This window comes from Phyllobates terribilis, unplaced genomic scaffold (assembly GCF_046119375.1).
Source record: "Phyllobates terribilis strain yellow unplaced genomic scaffold, ASM4611937v1 Scaffold_40__1_contigs__length_11209783, whole genome shotgun sequence".
NCBI lineage: Eukaryota > Metazoa > Chordata > Amphibia > Anura > Dendrobatidae > Phyllobates > Phyllobates terribilis.
Genome location: NW_027362800.1, coordinates 9,091,747 through 9,118,255, shown reverse-complemented (window position 1 = coordinate 9,118,255; position 26,509 = coordinate 9,091,747). Strand labels below are relative to the sequence as shown.

Below are 26,509 nucleotides of genomic sequence, written 5' to 3'. Positions count from 1 at the left end.
TTTTTGGTTTGCTACAATGCCTTTTCTGAAACGTTGTCTCCCTCTGCTGGAACACTGACTTCTTTCATTTAATGCCTGCAGACTATAAAAGAGAAACCAACATAAAAAGTTTGGTTGATTAGTCTGTGGCATTCTTTTAAACTGTTGCTTATGGTGGTCTCTGTGAGCTTCTCAGTGACATTCAGCCATCCAGGTATCCCGCCTGCAGTAGACGGAATGTGGCAATGGAACGCTGGCTGCGCGTGTCATAATAGGCTCTGAGCCTTTATATACCTGCGCACAGCAGCAGCCACCTTCAGTCTGCTGCTGGACAGCCAGCAGCAGGAGAGGTAATTAATCAGCAACCCTCCTGCTAAGGGTAGACAGCTGCTCGTTCCACCCCCCCCCCCGCCTTAATTGGTTCTCCTCCCTTCCAACGGTGTTGAGGCGGGTGGGAACAGCCGGGGGTTGAGGGTACTGTGCTAAAAGAGGTGGAGTTATGCAGATCTAAAACGCGTGGATTGCAGCAGCAGCAAGCCGAAAAGTGCAGGCATGTGAGGGATCTAGAGGTTGACAGCATGTCTTCTTAACGGGAGTCCAGGTGGCCATCTCCACAAATGGACTTTTCAGAATCCTTGGGTGGCACCGTAGTCGGAAACCAATTCTGGTTATCGCTTCTCGGCCTTTTGGCTAAGATCAAGTGTAGTATCTGTTCTTATCAGTTTAATATCTGATACGTCCCCTATCTGGGGACCATATATTAAATGGATTTTTAGAACAGGGAGATGGAAAAAGAGCTTGCTCTGTCCACTCCACGCATAGACCTGGTATTGCAGTATCTCCAGGACCGGTGCACCCCTTCTTTAATGCAGTTTCTAAAATCAGAAAGAATTGAATTCAATGCTTTTTGTTCATTTTGCTTGTTTGTCGGATTTTGGGATGGACTCTTTGGCTTTGCTTTTCTTCTCCTCATTGGATTTTTCATGTTAAAAGTTGCAGAAGCCAGATGACAAGCTCATTTTGGTTCAACTTCAGCAACTGTGCATTGCATTGCCATGTAATGTAATGTAATGCAATGCTATCTATCTAGCTCTCCCTCTATACTTCCTTTTGGATAAACAGACATATTAGGCAAGCATTTTGGAGCTTTCACCTAAATAACTACAGGTGGTGAGATAAGCTGCACAATATAATTGACCTTTCAGTATATTGTTGCACACACACCATCTATTTAGCAAATGCCCTTGTTATCAACAGCAGCCTTTTAAACTCACCTGAGCTAACAGGTATGTGAGCTGGTTACTCTGCTGCGCTTAAAATTTCTTTTTTGGTTTGCTACAATGCCTTTTCTGAAACGTTGTCTCCCTCTGCTGGAACACTGACTTCTTTCATTTAATGCCTGCAGACTATAAAAGAGAAACCAACCCAAAAAGTTTGGTTGATTAGTCTGTGGCATTCTTTTAAACTGTTGCTTATGGCGGTCTCTGTGAGCTTCTCAGTGACATTCAGCCATCCAGGTATCCCGCCTGCAGTAGACGGAATGTGGCAATGGAACGCTGGCTGCGCGTGTCATAATAGGCTCTGAGCCTTTATATACCTGCGCACAGCAGCAGCCACCTTCAGTCTGCTGCTGGACAGCCAGCAGCAGCAGCAGGAGAGGTAATTAATCAGCAACCCTCCTGCTAAGGGTAGACAGCTGCTCGTTCCACCCCCCCCCCGCCTTAATTGGTTCTCCTCCCTTCCAACGGTGTTGAGGCGGGTGGGAACAGCCGGGGGTTGAGGGTACTGTGCTAAAAGAGGTGGAGTTATGCAGATCTAAAACGCGTGGATTGCAGCAGCAGCAAGCCGAAAAGTGCAGGCATGTGAGGGATCTAGAGGTTGACAGCATGTCTTCTTAACGGGAGTCCAGGTGGCCATCTCCACAAATGGACTTTTCAGAATCCTTGGGTGGCACCGTAGTCGGAAACCAATTCTGGTTATCGCTTCTCGGTCTTTTGGCTAAGATCAAGTGTAGTATCTGTTCTTATCAGTTTAATATCTGATACGTCCCCTATCTGGGGACCATATATTAAATGGATTTTTAGAACAGGGAGATGGAAAAAGAGCTTGCTCTGTCCACTCCACGCATTGACCTGGTATTGCAGTATCTCCAGGACCGGTGCACCCCTTCTTTAATGCAGTTTCTAAAATCAGAAAGAATTGAATTCAATGCTTTTTGTTCATTTTGCTTGTTTGTCGGATTTTGGGATGGACTCTTTGGCTTTGCTTTTCTTCTCCTCATTGGATTTTTCATGTTAAAAGTTGCAGAAGCCAGATGACAAGCTCATTTTGGTTCAACTTCAGCAACTGTGCATTGCATTGCCATGTAATGTAATGTAATGCAATGCTATCTATCTAGCTCTCCCTCTATACTTCCTTTTGGATAAACAGACATATTAGGCAAGCATTTTGGAGCTTTCACCTAAATAACTACAGGTGGTGAGATAAGCTGCACAATATAATTGACCTTTCAGTATATTGTTGCACACACACCATCTATTTAGCAAATGCCCTTGTTATCAGCAGCAGCCTTTTAAACTCACCTGAGCTAACAGGTATGTGAGCTGGTTACTCTGCTGCGCTTAAAATTTCTTTTTTGGTTTGCTACAATGCCTTTTCTGAAACGTTGTCTCCCTCTGCTGGAACACTGACTTCTTTCATTTAATGCCTGCAGACTATAAAAGAGAAACCAACCCAAAAAGTTTGGTTGATTAGTCTGTGGCATTCTTTTAAACTGTTGCTTATGGCGGTCTCTGTGAGCTTCTCAGTGACATTCAGCCATCCAGGTATCCCGCCTGCAGTAGACGGAATGTGGCAATGGAACGCTGGCTGCGCATGTCATAATAGGCTCTGAGCCTTTATATACCTGCGCACAGCAGCAGCCACCTTCAGTCTGCTGCTGGACAGCCAGCAGCAGCAGCAGGAGAGGTAATTAATCAGCAACCCTCCTGCTAAGGGTAGACAGCTGCTCGTTCCACCCCCCCCCCGCCTTAATTGGTTCTCCTCCCTTCCAACGGTGTTGAGGCGGGTGGGAACAGCCGGGGGTTGAGGGTACTGTGCTAAAAGAGGTGGAGTTATGCAGATCTAAAACGCGTGGATTGCAGCAGCAGCAAGCCGAAAAGTGCAGGCATGTGAGGGATCTAGAGGTTGACAGCATGTCTTCTTAACGGGAGTCCAGGTGGCCATCTCCACAAATGGACTTTTCAGAATCCTTGGGTGGCACCGTAGTCGGAAACCAATTCTGGTTATCGCTTCTCGGCCTTTTGGCTAAGATCAAGTGTAGTATCTGTTCTTATCAGTTTAATATCTGATACGTCCCCTATCTGGGGACCATATATTAAATGGATTTTTAGAACAGGGAGATGGAAAAAGAGCTTGCTCTGTCCACTCCACGCATTGACCTGGTATTGCAGTATCTCCAGGACCGGTGCACCCCTTCTTTAATGCAGTTTCTAAAATCAGAAAGAATTGAATTCAATGCTTTTTGTTCATTTTGCTTGTTTGTCGGATTTTGGGATGGACTCTTTGGCTTTGCTTTTCTTCTCCTCATTGGATTTTTCATGTTAAAAGTTGCAGAAGCCAGATGACAAGCTCATTTTGGTTCAACTTCAGCAACTGTGCATTGCATTGCCATGTAATGTAATGTAATGCAATGCTATCTATCTAGCTCTCCCTCTATACTTCCTTTTGGATAAACAGACATATTAGGCAAGCATTTTGGAGCTTTCACCTAAATAACTACAGGTGGTGAGATAAGCTGCACAATATAATTGACCTTTCAGTATATTGTTGCACACACACCATCTATTTAGCAAATGCCCTTGTTATCAACAGCAGCCTTTTAAACTCACCTGAGCTAACAGGTATGTGAGCTGGTTACTCTGCTGCGCTTAAAATTTCTTTTTTGGTTTGCTACAATGCCTTTTCTGAAACGTTGTCTCCCTCTGCTGGAACACTGACTTCTTTCATTTAATGCCTGCAGACTATAAAAGAGAAACCAACCCAAAAAGTTTGGTTGATTAGTCTGTGGCATTCTTTTAAACTGTTGCTTATGGCGGTCTCTGTGAGCTTCTCAGTGACATTCAGCCATCCAGGTATCCCGCCTGCAGTAGACGGAATGTGGCAATGGAACGCTGGCTGCGCGTGTCATAATAGGCTCTGAGCCTTTATATACCTGCGCACAGCAGCAGCCACCTTCAGTCTGCTGCTGGACAGCCAGCAGCAGCAGGAGAGGTAATTAATCAGCAACCCTCCTGCTAAGGGTAGACAGCTGCTCGTTCCACCCCCCCCCCGCCTTAATTGGTTCTCCTCCCTTCCAACGGTGTTGAGGCGGGTGGGAACAGCCGGGGGTTGAGGGTACTGTGCTAAAAGAGGTGGAGTTATGCAGATCTAAAACGCGTGGATTGCAGCAGCAGCAAGCCGAAAAGTGCAGGCATGTAAGGGATCTAGAGGTTGACAGCATGTCTTCTTAACGGGAGTCCAGGTGGCCATCTCCACAAATGGACTTTTCAGAATCCTTGGGTGGCACCGTAGTCGGAAACCAATTCTGGTTATCGCTTCTCGGCCTTTTGGCTAAGATCAAGTGTAGTATCTGTTCTTATCAGTTTAATATCTGATACGTCCCCTATCTGGGGACCATATATTAAATGGATTTTTAGAACAGGGAGATGGAAAAAGAGCTTGCTCTGTCCACTCCACGCATTGACCTGGTGTTGCAGTATCTACAGGACCGGTGCACCCCTTCTTTAATGCAGTTTCTAAAATCAGAAAGAATTGAATTCAATGCTTTTTGTTCATTTTGCTTGTTTGTCGGATTTTGGGATGGACTCTTTGGCTTTGCTTTTCTTCTCCTCATTGGATTTTTCATGTTAAAAGTTGCAGAAGCCAGATGACAAGCTCATTTTGGTTCAACTTCAGCAACTGTGCATTGCATTGCCATGTAATGTAATGTAATGCAATGCTATCTATCTAGCTCTCCCTCTATACTTCCTTTTGGATAAACAGACATATTAGGCAAGCATTTTGGAGCTTTCACCTAAATAACTACAGGTGGTGAGATAAGCTGCACAATATAATTGACCTTTCAGTATATTGTTGCACACACACCATCTATTTAGCAAATGCCCTTGTTATCAACAGCAGCCTTTTAAACTCACCTGAGCTAACAGGTATGTGAGCTGGTTACTCTGCTGCGCTTAAAATTTCTTTTTTGGTTTGCTACAATGCCTTTTCTGAAACGTTGTCTCCCTCTGCTGGAACACTGACTTCTTTCATTTAATGCCTGCAGACTATAAAAGAGAAACCAACCCAAAAAGTTTGGTTGATTAGTCTGTGGCATTCTTTTAAACTGTTGCTTATGGCGGTCTCTGTGAGCTTCTCAGTGACATTCAGCCATCCAGGTATCCCGCCTGCAGTAGACGGAATGTGGCAATGGAACGCTGGCTGCGCGTGTCATAATAGGCTCTGAGCCTTTATATACCTGCGCACAGCAGCAGCCACCTTCAGTCTGCTGCTGGACAGCCAGCAGCAGCAGCAGCAGGAGAGGTAATTAATCAGCAACCCTCCTGCTAAGGGTAGACAGCTGCTCGTTCCACCCCCCCCCCGCCTTAATTGGTTCTCCTCCCTTCCAACGGTGTTGAGGCGGGTGGGAACAGCCGGGGGTTGAGGGTACTGTGCTAAAAGAGGTGGAGTTATGCAGATCTAAAACGCGTGGATTGCAGCAGCAGCAAGCCGAAAAGTGCAGGCATGTGAGGGATCTAGAGGTTGACAGCATGTCTTCTTAACGGGAGTCCAGGTGGCCATCTCCACAAATGGACTTTTCAGAATCCTTGGGTGGCACCGTAGTCGGAAACCAATTCTGGTTATTGCTTCTCGGCCTTTTGGCTAAGATCAAGTGTAGTATCTGTTCTTATCAGTTTAATATCTGATACGTCCCCTATCTGGGGACCATATATTAAATGGATGTTTAGAACAGGGAGATGGAAAAAGAGCTTGCTCTGTCCACTCCACGCATTGACCTGGTATTGCAGTATCTCCAGGACCGGTGCACCCCTTCTTTAATGCAGTTTCTAAAATCAGAAAGAATTGAATTCAATGCTTTTTGTTCATTTTGCTTGTTTGTCGGATTTTGGGATGGACTCTTTGGCTTTGCTTTTCTTCTCCTCATTGGATTTTTCATGTTAAAAGTTGCAGAAGCCAGATGACAAGCTCATTTTGGTTCAACTTCAGCAACTGTGCATTGCATTGCCATGTAATGTAATGTAATGCAATGCTATCTATCTAGCTCTCCCTCTATACTTCCTTTTGGATAAACAGACATATTAGGCAAGCATTTTGGAGCTTTCACCTAAATAACTACAGGTGGTGAGATAAGCTGCACAATATAATTGACCTTTCAGTATATTGTTGCACACACACCATCTATTTAGCAAATGCCCTTGTTATCAACAGCAGCCTTTTAAACTCACCTGAGCTAACAGGTATGTGAGCTGGTTACTCTGCTGCGCTTAAAATTTCTTTTTTGGTTTGCTACAATGCCTTTTCTGAAACGTTGTCTCCCTCTGCTGGAACACTGACTTCTTTCATTTAATGCCTGCAGACTATAAAAGAGAAACCAACCCAAAAAGTTTGGTTGATTAGTCTGTGGCATTCTTTTAAACTGTTGCTTATGGCGGTCTCTGTGAGCTTCTCAGTGACATTCAGCCATCCAGGTATCCCGCCTGCAGTAGACGGAATGTGGCAATGGAACGCTGGCTGCGCGTGTCATAATAGGCTCTGAGCCTTTATATACCTGCGCACAGCAGCAGCCACCTTCAGTCTGCTGCTGGACAGCCAGCAGCAGCAGCAGCAGGAGAGGTAATTAATCAGCAACCCTCCTGCTAAGGGTAGACAGCTGCTCGTTCCACCCCCCCCCCGCCTTAATTGGTTCTCCTCCCTTCCAACGGTGTTGAGGCGGGTGGGAACAGCCGGGGGTTGAGGGTACTGTGCTAAAAGAGGTGGAGTTATGCAGATCTAAAACGCGTGGATTGCAGCAGCAGCAAGCCGAAAAGTGCAGGCATGTGAGGGATCTAGAGGTTGACAGCATGTCTTCTTAACGGGAGTCCAGGTGGCCATCTCCACAAATGGACTTTTCAGAATCCTTGGGTGGCACCGTAGTCGGAAACCAATTCTGGTTATCGCTTCTCGGCCTTTTGGCTAAGATCAAGTGTAGTATCTGTTCTTATCAGTTTAATATCTGATACGTCCCCTATCTGGGGACCATATATTAAATGGATTTTTAGAACAGGGAGATGGAAAAAGAGCTTGCTCTGTCCACTCCACGCATTGACCTGGTATTGCAGTATCTCCAGGACCGGTGCACCCCTTCTTTAATGCAGTTTCTAAAATCAGAAAGAATTGAATTCAATGCTTTTTGTTCATTTTGCTTGTTTGTCGGATTTTGGGATGGACTCTTTGGCTTTGCTTTTCTTCTCCTCATTGGATTTTTCATGTTAAAAGTTGCAGAAGCCAGATGACAAGCTCATTTTGGTTCAACTTCAGCAACTGTGCATTGCATTGCCATGTAATGTAATGTAATGCAATGCTATCTATCTAGCTCTCCCTCTATACTTCCTTTTGGATAAACAGACATATTAGGCAAGCATTTTGGAGCTTTCACCTAAATAACTACAGGTGGTGAGATAAGCTGCACAATATAATTGACCTTTCAGTATATTGTTGCACACACACCATCTATTTAGCAAATGCCCTTGTTATCAACAGCAGCCTTTTAAACTCACCTGAGCTAACAGGTATGTGAGCTGGTTACTCTGCTGCGCTTAAAATTTCTTTTTTGGTTTGCTACAATGCCTTTTCTGAAACGTTGTCTCCCTCTGCTGGAACACTGACTTCTTTCATTTAATGCCTGCAGACTATAAAAGAGAAACCAACCCAAAAAGTTTGGTTGATTAGTCTGTGGCATTCTTTTATACTGTTGCTTATGGCGGTCTCTGTGAGCTTCTCAGTGACATTCAGCCATCCAGGTCTCCCGCCTGCAGTAGACGGAATGTGGCAATGGAACGCTGGCTGCGCGTGTCATAATAGGCTCTGAGCCTTTATATACCTGCGCACAGCAGCAGCCACCTTCAGTCTGCTGCTGGACAGCCAGCAGCAGCAGCAGCAGGAGAGGTAATTAATCAGCAACCCTCCTGCTAAGGGTAGACAGCTGCTCGTTCCACCCCCCCCCGCCTTAATTGGTTCTCCTCCCTTCCAACGGTGTTGAGGCGGGTGGGAACAGCCGGGGGTTGAGGGTACTGTGCTAAAAGAGGTGGAGTTATGCAGATCTAAAACGCGTGGATTGCAGCAGCAGCAAGCCGAAAAGTGCAGGCATGTGAGGGATCTAGAGGTTGACAGCATGTCTTCTTAACGGGAGTCCAGGTGGCCATCTCCACAAATGGACTTTTCAGAATCCTTGGGTGGCACCGTAGTCGGAAACCAATTCTGGTTATCGCTTCTCGGCCTTTTGGCTAAGATCAAGTGTAGTATCTGTTCTTATCAGTTTAATATCTGATACGTCCCCTATCTGGGGACCATATTTAAATGGATTTTTAGAACAGGGAGATGGAAAAAGAGCTTGCTCTGTCCACTCCACGCATTGACCTGGTATTGCAGTATCTCCAGGACCGGTGCACCCCTTCTTTAATGCAGTTTCTAAAATCAGAAAGAATTGAATTCAATGCTTTTTGTTCATTTTGCTTGTTTGTCGGATTTTGGGATGGACTCTTTGGCTTTGCTTTTCTTCTCCTCATTGGATTTTTCATGTTAAAAGTTGCAGAAGCCAGATGACAAGCTCATTTTGGTTCAACTTCAGCAACTGTGCATTGCATTGCCATGTAATGTAATGTAATGCAATGCTATCTATCTAGCTCTCCCTCTATACTTCCTTTTGGATAAACAGACATATTAGGCAAGCATTTTGGAGCTTTCACCTAAATAACTACAGGTGGTGAGATAAGCTGCACAATATAATTGACCTTTCAGTATATTGTTGCACACACACCATCTATTTAGCAAATGCCCTTGTTATCAACAGCAGCCTTTTAAACTCACCTGAGCTAACAGGTATGTGAGCTGGTTACTCTGCTGCGCTTAAAATTTCTTTTTTGGTTTGCTACAATGCCTTTTCTGAAACGTTGTCTCCCTCTGCTGGAACACTGACTTCTTTCATTTAATGCCTGCAGACTATAAAAGAGAAACCAACCCAAAAAGTTTGGTTGATTAGTCTGTGGCATTCTTTTAAACTGTTGCTTATGGCGGTCTCTGTGAGCTTCTCAGTGACATTCAGCCATCCAGGTATCCCGCCTGCAGTAGACGGAATGTGGCAATGGAACGCTGGCTGCGCGTGTCATAATAGGCTCTGAGCCTTTATATACCTGCGCACAGCAGCAGTCACCTTCAGTCTGCTGCTGGACAGCCAGCAGCAGCAGCAGCAGGAGAGGTAATTAATCAGCAACCCTCCTGCTAAGGGTAGACAGCTGCTCGTTCCACCCCCCCCCCGCCTTAATTGGTTCTCCTCCCTTCCAACGGTGTTGAGGCGGGTGGGAACAGCCGGGGGTTGAGGGTACTGTGCTAAAAGAGGTGGAGTTATGCAGATCTAAAACGCGTGGATTGCAGCAGCAGCAAGCCGAAAAGTGCAGGCATGTGAGGGATCTAGAGGTTGACAGCATGTCTTCTTAACGGGAGTCCAGGTGGCCATCTCCACAAATGGACTTTTCAGAATCCTTGGGTGGCACCGTAGTCGGAAACCAATTCTGGTTATCGCTTCTCGGCCTTTTGGCTAAGATCAAGTGTAGTATCTGTTCTTATCAGTTTAATATCTGATACGTCCCCTATCTGGGGACCATATATTAAATGGATTTTTAGAACAGGGAGATGGAAAAAGAGCTTGCTCTGTCCACTCCACGCACTGACCTGGTATTGCAGTATCTCCAGGACCGGTGCACCCCTTCTTTAATGCAGTTTCTAAAATCAGAAAGAATTGAATTCAATGCTTTTTGTTCATTTTGCTTGTTTGTCGGATTTTGGGATGGACTCTTTGGCTTTGCTTTTCTTCTCCTCATTGGATTTTTCATGTTAAAAGTTGCAGAAGCCAGATGACAAGCTCATTTTGGTTCAACTTCAGCAACTGTGCATTGCATTGCCATGTAATGTAATGTAATGCAATGCTATCTATCTAGCTCTCCCTCTATACTTCCTTTTGGATAAACAGACATATTAGGCAAGCATTTTGGAGCTTTCACCTAAATAACTACAGGTGGTGAGATAAGCTGCACAATATAATTGACCTTTCAGTATATTGTTGCACACACACCATCTATTTAGCAAATGCCCTTGTTATCAACAGCAGCCTTTTAAACTCACCTGAGCTAACAGGTATGTGAGCTGGTTACTCTGCTGCGCTTAAAATTTCTTTTTTGGTTTGCTACAATGCCTTTTCTGAAACGTTGTCTCCCTCTGCTGGAACACTGACTTCTTTCATTTAATGCCTGCAGACTATAAAAGAGAAACCAACCCAAAAAGTTTGGTTGATTAGTCTGTGGCATTCTTTTATACTGTTGCTTATGGCGGTCTCTGTGAGCTTCTCAGTGACATTCAGCCATCCAGGTCTACCGCCTGCAGTAGACGGAATGTGGCAATGGAACGCTGGCTGCGCGTGTCATAATAGGCTCTGAGCCTTTATATACCTGCGCACAGCAGCAGCCACCTTCAGTCTGCTGCTGGACAGCCAGCAGCAGCAGCAGCAGGAGAGGTAATTAATCAGCAACCCTCCTGCTAAGGGTAGACAGCTGCTCTTTCCACCCCCCCCCCCGCCTTAATTGGTTCTCCTCCCTTCCAACGGTGTTGAGGCGGGTGGGAACAGCCGGGGGTTGAGGGTACTGTGCTAAAAGAGGTGGAGTTATGCAGATCTAAAACGCGTGGATTGCAGCAGCAGCAAGCCGAAAAGTGCAGGCATGTGAGGGATCTAGAGGTTGACAGCATGTCTTCTTAACGGGAGTCCAGGTGGCCATCTCCACAAATGGACTTTTCAGAATCCTTGGGTGGCACCGTAGTCGGAAACCAATTCTGGTTATCGCTTCTCGGCCTTTTGGCTAAGATCAAGTGTAGTATCTGTTCTTATCAGTTTAATATCTGATACGTCCCCTATCTGGGGACCATATTTAAATGGATTTTTAGAACAGGGAGATGGAAAAAGAGCTTGCTCTGTCCACTCCACGCATTGACCTGGTATTGCAGTATCTCCAGGACCGGTGCACCCCTTCTTTAATGCAGTTTCTAAAATCAGAAAGAATTGAATTCAATGCTTTTTGTTCATTTTGCTTGTTTGTCGGATTTTGGGATGGACTCTTTGGCTTTGCTTTTCTTCTCCTCATTGGATTTTTCATGTTAAAAGTTGCAGAAGCCAGATGACAAGCTCATTTTGGTTCAACTTCAGCAACTGTGCATTGCATTGCCATGTAATGTAATGTAATGCAATGCTATCTATCTAGCTCTCCCTCTATACTTCCTTTTGGATAAACAGACATATTAGGCAAGCATTTTGGAGCTTTCACCTAAATAACTACAGGTGGTGAGATAAGCTGCACAATATAATTGACCTTTCAGTATATTGTTGCACACACACCATCTATTTAGCAAATGCCCTTGTTATCAACAGCAGCCTTTTAAACTCACCTGAGCTAACAGGTATGTGAGCTGGTTACTCTGCTGCGCTTAAAATTTCTTTTTTGGTTTGCTACAATGCCTTTTCTGAAACGTTGTCTCCCTCTGCTGGAACACTGACTTCTTTCATTTAATGCCTGCAGACTATAAAAGAGAAACCAACCCAAAAAGTTTGGTTGATTAGTCTGTGGCATTCTTTTAAACTGTTGCTTATGGCGGTCTCTGTCAGCTTCTCAGTGACATTCAGCCATCCAGGTATCCCGCCTGCAGTAGACGGAATGTGGCAATGGAACGCTGGCTGCGCGTGTCATAATAGGCTCTGAGCCTTTATATACCTGCGCACAGCAGCAGCCACCTTCAGTCTGCTGCTGGACAGCCAGCAGCAGCAGCAGCAGGAGAGGTAATTAATCAGCAACCCTCCTGCTAAGGGTAGACAGCTGCTCGTTCCACCCCCCCCCCGCCTTAATTGGTTCTCCTCCCTTCCAACGGTGTTGAGGCGGGTGGGAACAGCCGGGGGTTGAGGGTACTGTGCTAAAAGAGGTGGAGTTATGCAGATCTAAAACGCGTGGATTGCAGCAGCAGCAAGCCGAAAAGTGCAGGCATGTGAGGGATCTAGAGGTTGACAGCATGTCTTCTTAACGGGAGTCCAGGTGGCCATCTCCACAAATGGACTTTTCAGAATCCTTGGGTGGCACCGTAGTCGGAAACCAATTCTGGTTATCGCTTCTCGGCCTTTTGGCTAAGATCAAGTGTAGTATCTGTTCTTATCAGTTTAATATCTGATACGTCCCCTATCTGGGGACCATATTTAAATGGATTTTTAGAACAGGGAGATGGAAAAAGAGCTTGCTCTGTCCACTCCACGCATTGACCTGGTATTGCAGTATCTCCAGGACCGGTGCACCCCTTCTTTAATGCAGTTTCTAAAATCAGAAAGAATTGAATTCAATGCTTTTTGTTCATTTTGCTTGTTTGTCGGATTTTGGGATGGACTCTTTGGCTTTGCTTTTCTTCTCCTCATTGGATTTTTCATGTTAAAAGTTGCAGAAGCCAGATGACAAGCTCATTTTGGTTCAACTTCAGCAACTGTGCATTGCATTGCCATGTAATGTAATGTAATGCAATGCTATCTATCTAGCTCTCCCTCTATACTTCCTTTTGGATAAACAGACATATTAGGCAAGCATTTTGGAGCTTTCACCTAAATAACTACAGGTGGTGAGATAAGCTGCACAATATAATTGACCTTTCAGTATATTGTTGCACACACACCATCTATTTAGCAAATGCCCTTGTTATCAACAGCAGCCTTTTAAACTCACCTGAGCTAACAGGTATGTGAGCTGGTTACTCTGCTGCGCTTAAAATTTCTTTTTTGGTTTTCTACAATGCCTTTTCTGAAACGTTGTCTCCCTCTGCTGGAACACTGACTTCTTTCATTTAATGCCTGCAGACTATAAAAGAGAAACCAACCCAAAAAGTTTGGTTGATTAGTCTGTGGCATTCTTTTAAACTGTTGCTTATGGCGGTCTCTGTGAGCTTCTCAGTGACATTCAGCCATCCAGGTATCCTGCCTGCAGTAGACGGAATGTGGCAATGGAACGCTGGCTGCGCGTGTCATAATAGGCTCTGAGCCTTTATATACCTGCGCACAGCAGCAGCCACCTTCAGTCTGCTGCTGGACAGCCAGCAGCAGCAGCAGCAGGAGAGGTAATTAATCAGCAACCCTCCTGCTAAGGGTAGACAGCTGCTCGTTCCACCCCCCCCCCCGCCTTAATTGGTTCTCCTCCCTTCCAACGGTGTTGAGGCGGGTGGGAACAGCCGGGGGTTGAGGGTACTGTGCTAAAAGAGGTGGAGTTATGCAGATCTAAAACGCGTGGATTGCAGCAGCAGCAAGCCGAAAAGTGCAGGCATGTGAGGGATCTAGAGGTTGACAGCATGTCTTCTTAACGGGAGTCCAGGTGGCCATCTCCACAAATGGACTTTTCAGAATCCTTGGGTGGCACCGTAGTCGGAAACCAATTCTGGTTATCGCTTCTCGGCCTTTTGGCTAAGATCAAGTGTAGTATCTGTTCTTATCAGTTTAATATCTGATACGTCCCCTATCTGGGGACCATATATTAAATGGATTTTTAGAACAGGGAGATGGAAAAAGAGCTTGCTCTGTCCACTCCACGCATTGACCTGGTATTGCAGTATCTCCAGGACCGGTGCACCCCTTCTTTAATGCAGTTTCTAAAATCAGAAAGAATTGAATTCAATGCTTTTTGTTCATTTTGCTTGTTTGTCGGATTTTGGGATGGACTCTTTGGCTTTGCTTTTCTTCTCCTCATTGGATTTTTCATGTTAAAAGTTGCAGAAGCCAGATGACAAGCTCATTTTGGTTCAACTTCAGCAACTGTGCATTGCATTGCCATGTAATGTACTGTAATGCAATGCTATCTATCTAGCTCTCCCTCTATACTTCCTTTTGGATAAACAGACATATTAGGCAAGCATTTTGGAGCTTTCACCTAAATAACTACAGGTGGTGAGATAAGCTGCACAATATAATTGACCTTTCAGTATATTGTTGCACACACACCATCTATTTAGCAAATGCCCTTGTTATCAACAGCAGCCTTTTAAACTCACCTGAGCTAACAGGTATGTGAGCTGGTTACTCTGCTGCGCTTAAAATTTCTTTTTTGGTTTGCTACAATGCCTTTTCTGAAACGTTGTCTCCCTCTGCTGGAACACTGACTTCTTTCATTTAATGCCTGCAGACTATAAAAGAGAAACCAACCCAAAAAGTTTGGTTGATTAGTCTGTGGCATTCTTTTAAACTGTTGCTTATGGCGGTCTCTGTGAGCTTCTCAGTGACATTCAGCCATCCAGGTATCCCGCCTGCAGTAGACGGAATGTGGCAATGGAACGCTGGCTGCGCGTGTCATAATAGGCTCTGAGCCTTTATATACCTGCGCACAGCAGCAGCCACCTTCAGTCTGCTGCTGGACAGCCAGCAGCAGCAGCAGCAGGAGAGGTAATTAATCAGCAACCCTCCTGCTAAGGGTAGACAGCTGCTCGTTCCACCCCCCCCCCCCCCCGCCTTAATTGGTTCTCCTCCCTTCCAACGGTGTTGAGGCGGGTGGGAACAGCCGGGGGTTGAGGGTACTGTGCTAAAAGAGGTGGAGTTATGCAGATCTAAAACGCGTGGATTGCAGCAGCAGCAAGCCGAAAAGTGCAGGCATGTGAGGGATCTAGAGGTTGACAGCATGTCTTCTTAACGGGAGTCCAGGTGGCCATCTCCACAAATGGACTTTTCAGAATCCTTGGGTGGCACCGTAGTCGGAAACCAATTCTGGTTATCGCTTCTCGGCCTTTTGGCTAAGATCAAGTGTAGTATCTGTTCTTATCAGTTTAATATCTGATACGTCCCCTATCTGGGGACCATATATTAAATGGAATTTTAGAACAGGGAGATGGAAAAAGAGCTTGCTCTGTCCACTCCACGCATTGACCTGGTATTGCAGTATCTCCAGGACCGGTGCACCCCTTCTTTAATGCAGTTTCTAAAATCAGAAAGAATTGAATTCAATGCTTTTTGTTCATTTTGCTTGTTTGTCGGATTTTGGGATGGACTCTTTGGCTTTGCTTTTCTTCTCCTCATTGGATTTTTCATGTTAAAAGTTGCAGAAGCCAGATGACAAGCTCATTTTGGTTCAACTTCAGCAACTGTGCATTGCATTGCCATGTAATGTAATGTAATGCAATGCTATCTATCTAGCTCTCCCTCTATACTTCCTTTTGGATAAACAGACATATTAGGCAAGCATTTTGGAGCTTTCACCTAAATAACTACAGGTGGTGAGATAAGTTGCACAATATAATTGACCTTTCAGTATATTGTTGCACACACACCATCTATTTAGCAAATGCCCTTGTTATCAACAGCAGCCTTTTAAACTCACCTGAGCTAACAGGTATGTGAGCTGGTTACTCTGCTGCGCTTAAAATTTCTTTTTTGGTTTGCTACAATGCCTTTTCTGAAACGTTGTCTCCCTCTGCTGGAACACTGACTTCTTTCATTTAATACCTGCAGACTATAAAAGAGAAACCAACCCAAAAAGTTTGGTTGATTAGTCTGTGGCATTCTTTTAAACTGTTGCTTATGGCGGTCTCTGTGAGCTTCTCAGTGACATTCAGCCATCCAGGTATCCCGCCTGCAGTAGACGGAATGTGGCAATGGAACGCTGGCTGCGCGTGTCATCATAGGCTCTGAGCCTTTATATACCTGTGCACAGCAGCAGCCACCTTCAGTCTGCTGCTGGACAGCCAGCAGCAGCAGCAGCAGGAGAGGTAATTAATCAGCAACCCTCCTGCTAAGGGTAGACAGCTGCTCGTTCCACCCCCCCCCCCCCGCCTTAATTGGTTCTCCTCCCTTCCAACGGTGTTGAGGCGGGTGGGAACAGCCGGGGGTTGAGGGTACTGTGCTAAAAGAGGTGGAGTTATGCAGATCTAAAACGCGTGGATTGCAGCAGCAGCAAGCCGAAAAGTGCAGGCATGTGAGGGATCTAGAGGTTGACAGCATGTCTTCTTAACGGGAGTCCAGGTGGCCATCTCCACAAATGGACTTTTCAGAATCCTTGGGTGGCACCGTAGTCGGAAACCAATTCTGGTTATCGCTTCTCGGCCTTTTGGCTAAGATCAAGTGTAGTATCTGTTCTTATCAGTTTAATATCTGATACGTCCCCTATCTGGGGACCATATATTAAATGGATTTTTAGAACAGGGAGATGGAAAAAGAGCTTGCTCTGTCCACTCCACGCATTGACCTGGTATTGCAGTATCTCCAGGACCGGTGCACCCCTTCTTTAATGCAGTTTCTAAAATCAGAAAGAATTGAATTCAATGCTTTTTGTTCATTTTGCTTGTTTGTCGGATTTTGGGATGGACTCTTTGGCTTTGCTTTTCTTCTCCTCATTGGATTTTTCATGTTAAAAGTTGCAGAAGCCAGATGACAAGCTCATTTTGGTTCAACTTCAGCAACTGTGCATTGCATTGCCATGTAATGTAATGTAATGCAATGCTATCTATCTAGCTCTCCCTCTATACTTCCTTTTGGATAAACAGACATATTAGGCAAGCATTTTGGAGCTTTCACCTAAATAACTACAGGTGGTGAGATAAGCTGCACAATATAATTGACCTTTCAGTATATTGTTGCACACACACCATCTATTTAGCAAATGCCCTTGTTATCAACAGCAGCCTTTTAAACTCACCTGAGCTAACAGGTATGTGAGCTGGTTACTCTGCTGCGCTTAAAATTTCTTTTTTGGTTTGCTACAATGCCTTTTCTGAAACGTTGTCTCCCTCTGCTGGAACACTGACTTCTTTCATTTAATGCCTGCAGACTATAAAAGAGAAACCAACCCAAAAAGTTTGGTTGATTAGTCTGTGGCATTCTTTTAAACTGTTGCTTATGGCGGTCTCTGTGAGCTTCTCAGTGACATTCAGCCATCCAGGTATCCCGCCTGCAGTAGACGGAATGTGGCAATGGAACGCTGGCTGCGCGTGTCATAATAGGCTCTGAGCCTTTATATACCTGCGCACAGCAGCAGCCACCTTCAGTCTGCTGCTGGACAGCCAGCAGCAGCAGCAGCAGGAGAGGTAATTAATCAGCAACCCTCCTGCTAAGGGTAGACAGCTGCTCGTTCCACCCCCCCCCCGCCTAAATTGGTTCTCCTCCCTTCCAACGGTGTTGAGGCGGGTGGGAACAGCCGGGGGTTGAGGGTACTGTGCTAAAAGAGGTGGAGTTATGCAGATCTAAAACGCGTGGATTGCAGCAGCAGCAAGCCGAAAAGTGCAGGCATGTGAGGGATCTAGAGGTTGACAGCATGTCTTCTTAACGGGAGTCCAGGTGGCCATCTCCACAAATGGACTTTTCAGAATCCTTGGGTGGCACCGTAGTCGGAAACCAATTCTGGTTATCGCTTCTCGGCCTTTTGGCTAAGATCAAGTGTAGTATCTGTTCTTATCAGTTTAATATCTGATACGTCCCCTATCTGGGGACCATATATTAAATGGATTTTTAGAACAGGGAGATGGAAAAAGAGCTTGCTCTGTCCACTCCACGCATTGACCTGGTATTGCAGTATCTCCAGGACCGGTGCACCCCTTCTTTAATGCAGTTTCTAAAATCAGAAAGAATTGAATTCAATGCTTTTTGTTCATTTTGCTTGTTTGTCGGATTTTGGGATGGACTCTTTGGCTTTGCTTTTCTTCTCCTCATTGGATTTTTCATGTTAAAAGTTGCAGAAGCCAGATGACAAGCTCATTTTGGTTCAACTTCAGCAACTGTGCATTGCATTGCCATGTAATGTAATGTAATGCAATGCTATCTATCTAGCTCTCCCTCTATACTTCCTTTTGGATAAACAGACATATTAGGCAAGCATTTTGGAGCTTTCACCTAAATAACTACAGGTGGTGAGATAAGCTGCACAATATAATTGACCTTTCAGTATATTGTTGCACACACACCATCTATTTAGCAAATGCCCTTGTTATCAACAGCAGCCTTTTAAACTCACCTGAGCTAACAGGTATGTGAGCTGGTTACTCTGCTGCGCTTAAAATTTCTTTTTTGGTTTGCTACAATGCCTTTTCTGAAACGTTGTCTCCCTCTGCTGGAACACTGACTTCTTTCATTTAATGCCTGCAGACTATAAAAGAGAAACCAACCCAAAAAGTTTGGTTGATTAGTCTGTGGCATTCTTTTAAACTGTTGCTTATGGCGGTCTCTGTGAGCTTCTCAGTGACATTCAGCCATCCAGGTATCCCGCCTGCAGTAGACGGAATGTGGCAATGGAACGCTGGCTGCGCGTGTCATATTAGGCTCTGAGCCTTTATATACCTGCGCACAGCAGCAGCCACCTTCAGTCTGCTGCTGGACAGCCAGCAGCAGCAGCAGGAGAGGTAATTAATCAGCAACCCTCCTGCTAAGGGTAGACAGCTGCTCGTTCCACCCCCCCCCCCGCCTTAATTGGTTCTCCTCCCTTCCAACGGTGTTGAGGCGGGTGGGAACAGCCGGGGGTTGAGGGTACTATGCTAAAAGAGGTGGAGTTATGCAGATCTAAAACGCGTGGATTGCAGCAGCAGCAAGCCGAAAAGTGCAGGCATGTGAGTGATCTAGAGGTTGACAGCATGTCTTCTTAACGGGAGTCCAGGTGGCCATCTCCACAAATGGACTTTTCAGAATCCTTGGGTGGCACCGTAGTCGGAAACCAATTCTGGTTATCGCTTCTCGGCCTTTTGGCTAAGATCAAGTGTAGTATCTGTTCTTATCAGTTTAATATCTGATACGTCCCCTATCTGGGGACCATATATTAAATGGATTTTTAGAACAGGGAGATGGAAAAAGAGCTTGCTCTGTCCACTCCACGCATTGACCTGGTATTGCAGTATCTCCAGGACCGGTGCACCCCTTCTTTAATGCAGTTTCTAAAATCAGAAAGAATTGAATTCAATGCTTTTTGTTCATTTTGCTTGTTTGTCGGATTTTGGGATGGACTCTTTGGCTTTGCTTTTCTTCTCCTCATTGGATTTTTCATGTTAAAAGTTGCAGAAGCCAGATGACAAGCTCATTTTGGTTCAACTTCAGCAACTGTGCATTGCATTGCCATGTAATGTAATGTAATGCAATGCTATCTATCTAGCTCTCCCTCTATACTTCCTTTTGGATAAACAGACATATTAGGCAAGCATTTTGGAGCTTTCACCTAAATAACTACAGGTGGTGAGATAAGCTGCACAATATAATTGACCTTTCAGTATATTGTTGCACACACACCATCTATTTAGCAAATGCCCTTGTTATCAACAGCAGCCTTTTAAACTCACCTGAGCTAACAGGTATGTGAGCTGGTTACTCTGCTGCGCTTAAAATTTCTTTTTTGGTTTGCTACAATGCCTTTTCTGAAACGTTGTCTCCCTCTGCTGGAACACTGACTTCTTTCATTTAATGCCTGCAGACTATAAAAGAGAAACCAGCCCAAAAAGTTTGGTTGATTAGTCTGTGGCATTCTTTTAAACTGTTGCTTATGGCGGTCTCTGTGAGCTTCTCAGTGACATTCAGCCATCCAGGTATCTCGCCTGCAGTAGACGGAATGTGGCAATGGAACGCTGGCTGCGCGTGTCATAATAGGCTCTGAGCCTTTATATACCTGCGCACAGCAGCAGCCACCTTCAGTCTGCTGCTGGACAGCCAGCAGCAGCAGCAGCAGCAGGAGAGGTAATTAATCAGCAACCCTCCTGCTAAGGGTAGACAGCTGCTCGTTCCACCCCCCCCCCGCCTTAATTGGTTCTCCTCCCTTCCAACGGTGTTGAGGCGGGTGGGAACAGCCGGGGGTTGAGGGTACTGTGCTAAAAGAGGTGGAGTTATGCAGATCTAAAACGCGTGGATTGCAGCAGCAGCAAGCCGAAAAGTGCAGGCATGTGAGGGATCTAGAGGTTGACAGCATGTCTTCTTAACGGGAGTCCAGGTGGCCATCTCCACAAATGGACTTTTCAGAATCCTTGGGTGGCACCGTAGTCGGAAACCAATTCTGGTTATCGCTTCTCGGCCTTTTGGCTAAGATCAAGTGTAGTATCTGTTCTTATCAGTTTAATATCTGATACGTCCCCTATCTGGGGACCATATATTAAATGGATTTTTAGAACAGGGAGATGGAAAAAGAGCTTGCTCTGTCCACTCCACGCATTGACCTGGTATTGCAGTATCTCCAGGACCGGTGCACCCCTTCTTTAATGCAGTTTCTAAAATCAGAAAGAATTGAATTCAATGCTTTTTGTTCATTTTGCTTGTTTGTCGGATTTTGGGATGGACTCTTTGGCTTTGCTTTTCTTCTCCTCATTGGATTTTTCATGTTAAAAGTTGCAGAAGCCAGATGACAAGCTCATTTTGGTTCAACTTCAGCAACTGTGCATTGCATTGCCATGTAATGTAATGTAATGCAATGCTATCTATCTAGCTCTCCCTCTATACTTCCTTTTGGATAAACAGACATATTAGGCAAGCATTTTGGAGCTTTCACCTAAATAACTACAGGTGGTGAGATAAGCTGCACAATATAATTGACCTTTCAGTATATTGTTGCACACACACCATCTATTTAGCAAATGCCCTTGTTATCAACAGCAGCCTTTTAAACTCACCTGAGCTAACAGGTATGTGAGCTGGTTACTCTGCTGCGCTTAAAATTTCTTTTTTGGTTTGCTACAATGCCTTTTCTGAAACGTTGTCTCCCTCTGCTGGAACACTGACTTCTTTCATTTAATGCCTGCAGACTATAAAAGAGAAACCAACCCAAAAAGTTTGGTTGATTAGTCTGTGGCATTCTTTTAAACTGTTGCTTATGGCGGTCTCTGTGAGCTTCTCAGTGACATTCAGCCATCCAGGTATCCCGCCTGCAGTAGACGGAATGTGGCAATGGAACGCTGGCTGCGCGTGTCATAATAGGCTCTGAGCCTTTATATACCTGCGCACAGCAGCAGCCACCTTCAGTCTGCTGCTGGACAGCCAGCAGCAGCAGCTGCAGGAGAGGTAATTAATCAGCAACCCTCCTGCTAAGGGTAGACAGCTGCTCGTTCCACCCCCCCCCCGCCTTAATTGGTTCTCCTCCCTTCCAACGGTGTTGAGGCGGGTGGGAACAGCCGGGGGTTGAGGGTACTGTGCTAAAAGAGGTGGAGTTATGCAGATCTAAAACGCGTGGATTGCAGCAGCAGCAAGCCGAAAAGTGCAGGCATGTGAGGGATCTAGAGGTTGACAGCATGTCTTCTTAACGGGAGTCCAGGTGGCCATCTCCACAAATGGACTTTTCAGAATCCTTGGGTGGCACCGTAGTCGGAAACCAATTCTGGTTATCGCTTCTCGGCCTTTTGGCTAAGATCAAGTGTAGTATCTTTTGAAAAGGCAGTTTTGTCCTTGGGCTGCCCTAGTAAATTGATGCATATTACACACTGGTTTGGTGCACTTGTTAGTACGCCAGGTGGCTCATAGAGTTATCTGATGGAAAACATGGCCCTCCAGGATCGAAGTCACTAGGCTGGGTAAGTGTGAGGGCTTTGGAGCAATGTGCCCCAGGAGTAGGCGCCTTGGTGGGAGTCCAAGCTTACTGGGACTGGGAACCCCAGAAAACTTGGCTTCGTAGCACGCCGCACCTTTGCCAATCATACTTTCTGAGCAACCCCCCCTATTCCTGGCCTCCGGGCTAGGAAGGGGAATTTTTATAAACCCGGTCGGAGGTCCGGTCAGCTTTGGGCTGAGAAACCAACACAGGCTCCAGCTCCACTAGGGTGGCAGCCTAGATGGAAGCTGGGAGCACGAAAACAGCTCTTCTCCGGCTTCGGCTAGGGAGAGCATCGGAGATCCCTGACCCTCGCTGTGGCCTTCTGGCTCGGAGGGATGGGGATGGTTTATTGGGGATCCTCTCCTCCGGGAAGGGTCCACATGAATCCTCGCCTCGTGCGCTGTTTTGGTGTGACTTCGGTCACATTTTTCAGTGCCTTGGATGCAGCTTCAATCAAAAAATCTGTTCTTATCAGTTTAATATCTGATACGTCCCCTATCTGGGGACCATATATTAAATGGATTTTTAGAACAGGGAGATGGAAAAAGAGCTTGCTCTGTCCACTCCACGCATTGACCTGGTATTGCAGTATCTCCAGGACCGGTGCACCCCTTCTTTAATGCAGTTTCTAAAATCAGAAAGAATTGAATTCAATGCTTTTTGTTCATTTTGCTTGTTTGTCGGATTTTGGGATGGACTCTTTGGCTTTGCTTTTCTTCTCCTCATTGGATTTTTCATGTTAAAAGTTGCAGAAGCCAGATGACAAGCTCATTTTGGTTCAACTTCAGCAACTGTGCATTGCATTGCCATGTAATGTAATGTAATGCAATGCTATCTATCTAGCTCTCCCTCTATACTTCCTTTTGGATAAACAGACATATTAGGCAAGCATTTTGGAGCTTTCACCTAAATAACTACAGGTGGTGAGATAAGCTGCACAATATAATTGACCTTTCAGTATATTGTTGCACACACACCATCTATTTAGCAAATGCCCTTGTTATCAACAGCAGCCTTTTAAACTCACCTGAGCTAACAGGTATGTGAGCTGGTTACTCTGCTGCGCTTAAAATTTCTTTTTTGGTTTGCTACAATGCCTTTTCTGAAACGTTGTCTCCCTCTGCTGGAACACTGACTTCTTTCATTTAATGCCTGCAGACTATAAAAGAGAAACCAACCCAAAAAGTTTGGTTGATTAGTCTGTGGCATTCTTTTAAACTGTTGCTTTTGGCGGTCTCTGTGAGCTTCTCAGTGACATTCAGCCATCCAGGTATCCCGCCTGCAGTAGACGGAATGTGGCAATGGAACGCTGGCTGCGCGTGTCATAATAGGCTCTGAGCCTTTATATACCTGCGCACAGCAGCAGCCACCTTCAGTCTGCTGCTGGACAGCCAGCAGCAGCAGCAGGAGAGGTAATTAATCAGCAACCCTCCTGCTAAGGGTAGACAGCTGCTCGTTCCACCCCCCCCCCCCCGCCTTAATTGGTTCTCCTCCCTTCCAACGGTGTTGAGGCGGGTGGGAACAGCCGGGGGTTGAGGGTACTGTGCTAAAAGAGGTGGAGTTATGCAGATCTAAAACGCGTGGATTGCAGCAGCAGCAAGCCGAAAAGTGCAGGCATGTGAGGGATCTAGAGGTTGACAGCATGTCTTCTTAACGGGAGTCCAGGTGGCCATCTCCACAAATGGACTTTTCAGAATCCTTGGGTGGCACCGTAGTCGGAAACCAATTCTGGTTATCGCTTCTCGGCCTTTTGGCTAAGATCAAGTGTAGTATCTGTTCTTATCAGTTTAATATCTGATACGTCCCCTATCTGGGGACCATATATTAAATGGATTTTTAGAACAGGGAGATGGAAAAAGAGCTTGCTCTGTCCACTCCACGCATTGACCTGGTATTGCAGTATCTCCAGGACCGGTGCACCCCTTCTTTAATGCAGTTTCTAAAATCAGAAAGAATTGAATTCAATGCTTTTTGTTCATTTTGCTTGTTTGTCGGATTTTGGGATGGACTCTTTGGCTTTGCTTTTCTTCTCCTCATTGGATTTTTCATGTTAAAAGTTGCAGAAGCCAGATGACAAGCTCATTTTGGTTCAACTTCAGCAACTGTGCATTGCATTGCCATGTAATGTAATGTAATGCAATGCTATCTATCTAGCTCTCCCTCTATACTTCCTTTTGGATAAACAGACATATTAGGCAAGCATTTTGGAGCTTTCACCTAAATAACTACAGGTGGTGAGATAAGCTGCACAATATAATTGACCTTTCAGTATATTGTTGCACACACACCATCTATTTAGCAAATGCCCTTGTTATCAACAGCAGCCTTTTAAACTCACCTGAGCTAACAGGTATGTGAGCTGGTTACTCTGCTGCGCTTAAAATTTCTTTTTTGGTTTGCTACAATGCCTTTTCTGAAACGTTGTCTCCCTCTGCTGGAACACTGACTTCTTTCATTTAATGCCTGCAGACTATAAAAGAGAAACCAACCCAAAAAGTTTGGTTGATTAGTCTGTGGCATTCTTTTAAACTGTTGCTTATGGCGGTCTCTGTGAGCTTCTCAGTGACATTCAGCCATCCAGGTATCTCGCCTGCAGTAGACGGAATGTGGCAATGGAACGCTGGCTGCGCGTGTCATAATAGGCTCTGAGCCTTTATATACCTGCGCACAGCAGCAGCCACCTTCAGTCTGCTGCTGGACAGCCAGCAGCAGCAGCAGCAGCAGGAGAGGTAATTAATCAGCAACCCTCCTGCTAAGGGTAGACAGCTGCTCGTTCCACCCCCCCCCCCGCCTTAATTGGTTCTCCTCCCTTCCAACGGTGTTGAGGCGGGTGGGAACAGCCGGGGGTTGAGGGTACTGTGCTAAAAGAGGTGGAGTTATGCAGATCTAAAACGCGTGGATTGCAGCAGCAGCAAGCCGAAAAGTGCAGGCATGTGAGGGATCTAGAGGTTGACAGCATGTCTTCTTAACGGGAGTCCAGGTGGCCATCTCCACAAATGGACTTTTCAGAATCCTTGGGTGGCACCGTAGTCGGAAACCAATTCTGGTTATCGCTTCTCGGCCTTTTGGCTAAGATCAAGTGTAGTATCTGTTCTTATCAGTTTAATATCTGATACGTCCCCTATCTGGGGACCATATATTAAATGGATTTTTAGAACAGGGAGATGGAAAAAGAGCTTGCTCTGTCCACTCCACGCATTGACCTGGTATTGCAGTATCTCCAGGACCGGTGCACCCCTTCTTTAATGCAGTTTCTAAAATCAGAAAGAATTGAATTCAATGCTTTTTGTTCATTTTGCTTGTTTGTCGGATTTTGGGATGGACTCTTTGGCTTTGCTTTTCTTCTCCTCATTGGATTTTTCATGTTAAAAGTTGCAGAAGCCAGATGACAAGCTCATTTTGGTTCAACTTCAGCAACTGTGCATTGCATTGCCATGTAATGTAATGTAATGCAATGCTATCTATCTAGCTCTCCCTCTATACTTCCTTTTGGATAAACAGACATATTAGGCAAGCATTTTGGAGCTTTCACCTAAATAACTACAGGTGGTGAGATAAGCTGCACAATATAATTGACCTTTCAGTATATTGTTGCACACACACCATCTATTTAGCAAATGCCCTTGTTATCAACAGCAGCCTTTTAAACTCACCTGAGCTAACAGGTATGTGAGCTGGTTACTCTGCTGCGCTTAAAATTTCTTTTTTGGTTTGCTACAATGCCTTTTCTGAAACGTTGTCTCCCTCTGCTGGAACACTGACTTCTTTCATTTAATGCCTGCAGACTATAAAAGAGAAACCAACCCAAAAAGTTTGGTTGATTAGTCTGTGGCATTCTTTTAAACTGTTGCTTATGGCGGTCTCTGTGAGCTTCTCAGTGACATTCAGCCATCCAGGTATCCCGCCTGCAGTAGACGGAATGTGGCAATGGAACGCTGGCTGCGCGTGTCATAATAGGCTCTGAGCCTTTATATACCTGCGCACAGCAGCAGCCACCTTCAGTCTGCTGCTGGACAGCCAGCAGCAGCAGCTGCAGGAGAGGTAATTAATCAGCAACCCTCCTGCTAAGGGTAGACAGCTGCTCGTTCCACCCCCCCCCCGCCTTAATTGGTTCTCCTCCCTTCCAACGGTGTTGAGGCGGGTGGGAACAGCCGGGGGTTGAGGGTACTGTGCTAAAAGAGGTGGAGTTATGCAGATCTAAAACGCGTGGATTGCAGCAGCAGCAAGCCGAAAAGTGCAGGCATGTGAGGGATCTAGAGGTTGACAGCATGTCTTCTTAACGGGAGTCCAGGTGGCCATCTCCACAAATGGACTTTTCAGAATCCTTGGGTGGCACCGTAGTCGGAAACCAATTCTGGTTATCGCTTCTCGGCCTTTTGGCTAAGATCAAATGTAGTATCTTTTGAAAAGGCAGTTTTGTCCTTGGGCTGCCCTAGTAAATTGATGCATATTACACACTGGTTTGGTGCACTTGTTAGTACGCCAGGTGGCTCATAGAGTTATCTGATGGAAAACATGGCCCTCCAGGATCGAAGTCACTAGGCTGGGTAAGTGTGAGAGCTTTGGAGCAATGTGCCCCAGGAGTAGGCGCCTTGGTGGGAGTCAAAGCTTACTGGGACTGGGAACCCCAGAAAGACTTGGCTTCGTAGCACGCCGCACCTTTGCCAATCATACTTTCTGAG

At 45.5% G+C, this 26,509-nt stretch overlaps 19 non-coding genes and 2 pseudogenes across 19 annotated transcripts; all 21 read left to right on the top strand.

Moving 5' to 3' along the window:
* The first annotated feature begins 649 nt into the window (after window positions 1-649).
* Window positions 650-840, top strand: LOC141184519 (U2 spliceosomal RNA). The gene has a single exon (XR_012259266.1). It is a non-coding gene; the product is annotated as a U2 spliceosomal RNA (small nuclear RNA).
* Window positions 841-1,957: 1,117 nt separating this feature from the next.
* On the top strand, window positions 1,958-2,148 carry LOC141185067 (U2 spliceosomal RNA). The gene has a single exon (XR_012259764.1). It is a non-coding gene; the product is annotated as a U2 spliceosomal RNA (small nuclear RNA).
* Window positions 2,149-3,265: 1,117 nt separating this feature from the next.
* LOC141189980 (U2 spliceosomal RNA) lies at window positions 3,266-3,456 on the top strand. Its single transcript, XR_012264018.1, has one exon. It is a non-coding gene; the product is annotated as a U2 spliceosomal RNA (small nuclear RNA).
* Window positions 3,457-4,570: 1,114 nt separating this feature from the next.
* LOC141185256 (U2 spliceosomal RNA) lies at window positions 4,571-4,761 on the top strand. Its single transcript, XR_012259935.1, has one exon. It is a non-coding gene; the product is annotated as a U2 spliceosomal RNA (small nuclear RNA).
* Window positions 4,762-5,881: 1,120 nt separating this feature from the next.
* Window positions 5,882-6,072, top strand: LOC141184974 (U2 spliceosomal RNA). The gene has a single exon (XR_012259679.1). It is a non-coding gene; the product is annotated as a U2 spliceosomal RNA (small nuclear RNA).
* Window positions 6,073-7,192: 1,120 nt separating this feature from the next.
* Window positions 7,193-7,383, top strand: LOC141189979 (U2 spliceosomal RNA). The gene has a single exon (XR_012264017.1). It is a non-coding gene; the product is annotated as a U2 spliceosomal RNA (small nuclear RNA).
* A 1,119-nt stretch (window positions 7,384-8,502) lies between these two features.
* Window positions 8,503-8,692, top strand: LOC141185128 (U2 spliceosomal RNA). The gene has a single exon (XR_012259819.1). It is a non-coding gene; the product is annotated as a U2 spliceosomal RNA (small nuclear RNA).
* Window positions 8,693-9,812: 1,120 nt separating this feature from the next.
* Window positions 9,813-10,003, top strand: LOC141191185 (U2 spliceosomal RNA). Its single transcript, XR_012265184.1, has one exon. It is a non-coding gene; the product is annotated as a U2 spliceosomal RNA (small nuclear RNA).
* A 1,121-nt stretch (window positions 10,004-11,124) lies between these two features.
* LOC141185127 (U2 spliceosomal RNA) lies at window positions 11,125-11,314 on the top strand. Its single transcript, XR_012259818.1, has one exon. It is a non-coding gene; the product is annotated as a U2 spliceosomal RNA (small nuclear RNA).
* Window positions 11,315-12,434: 1,120 nt separating this feature from the next.
* Window positions 12,435-12,624, top strand: LOC141185126 (U2 spliceosomal RNA). The gene has a single exon (XR_012259817.1). It is a non-coding gene; the product is annotated as a U2 spliceosomal RNA (small nuclear RNA).
* Window positions 12,625-13,745: 1,121 nt separating this feature from the next.
* Window positions 13,746-13,936, top strand: LOC141189978 (U2 spliceosomal RNA). Its single transcript, XR_012264016.1, has one exon. It is a non-coding gene; the product is annotated as a U2 spliceosomal RNA (small nuclear RNA).
* A 1,125-nt stretch (window positions 13,937-15,061) lies between these two features.
* LOC141184502 (U2 spliceosomal RNA) lies at window positions 15,062-15,252 on the top strand. Its single transcript, XR_012259251.1, has one exon. It is a non-coding gene; the product is annotated as a U2 spliceosomal RNA (small nuclear RNA).
* A 1,123-nt stretch (window positions 15,253-16,375) lies between these two features.
* Window positions 16,376-16,566, top strand: LOC141189977 (U2 spliceosomal RNA). Its single transcript, XR_012264015.1, has one exon. It is a non-coding gene; the product is annotated as a U2 spliceosomal RNA (small nuclear RNA).
* A 1,120-nt stretch (window positions 16,567-17,686) lies between these two features.
* On the top strand, window positions 17,687-17,877 carry LOC141189976 (U2 spliceosomal RNA). The gene has a single exon (XR_012264014.1). It is a non-coding gene; the product is annotated as a U2 spliceosomal RNA (small nuclear RNA).
* A 1,118-nt stretch (window positions 17,878-18,995) lies between these two features.
* On the top strand, window positions 18,996-19,186 carry LOC141189975 (U2 spliceosomal RNA). The gene has a single exon (XR_012264013.1). It is a non-coding gene; the product is annotated as a U2 spliceosomal RNA (small nuclear RNA).
* A 1,123-nt stretch (window positions 19,187-20,309) lies between these two features.
* LOC141189974 (U2 spliceosomal RNA) lies at window positions 20,310-20,500 on the top strand. Its single transcript, XR_012264012.1, has one exon. It is a non-coding gene; the product is annotated as a U2 spliceosomal RNA (small nuclear RNA).
* A 1,120-nt stretch (window positions 20,501-21,620) lies between these two features.
* Window positions 21,621-21,736, top strand: LOC141186135 (U2 spliceosomal RNA; annotated as a pseudogene).
* A 523-nt stretch (window positions 21,737-22,259) lies between these two features.
* LOC141185653 (U2 spliceosomal RNA) lies at window positions 22,260-22,441 on the top strand. Its single transcript, XR_012260293.1, has one exon. It is a non-coding gene; the product is annotated as a U2 spliceosomal RNA (small nuclear RNA).
* A 1,120-nt stretch (window positions 22,442-23,561) lies between these two features.
* LOC141189973 (U2 spliceosomal RNA) lies at window positions 23,562-23,752 on the top strand. The gene has a single exon (XR_012264011.1). It is a non-coding gene; the product is annotated as a U2 spliceosomal RNA (small nuclear RNA).
* A 1,124-nt stretch (window positions 23,753-24,876) lies between these two features.
* Window positions 24,877-25,067, top strand: LOC141189971 (U2 spliceosomal RNA). Its single transcript, XR_012264009.1, has one exon. It is a non-coding gene; the product is annotated as a U2 spliceosomal RNA (small nuclear RNA).
* Window positions 25,068-26,187: 1,120 nt separating this feature from the next.
* LOC141186302 (U2 spliceosomal RNA) lies at window positions 26,188-26,303 on the top strand (annotated as a pseudogene).
* The last annotated feature ends 206 nt before the right edge of the window (window positions 26,304-26,509 follow it).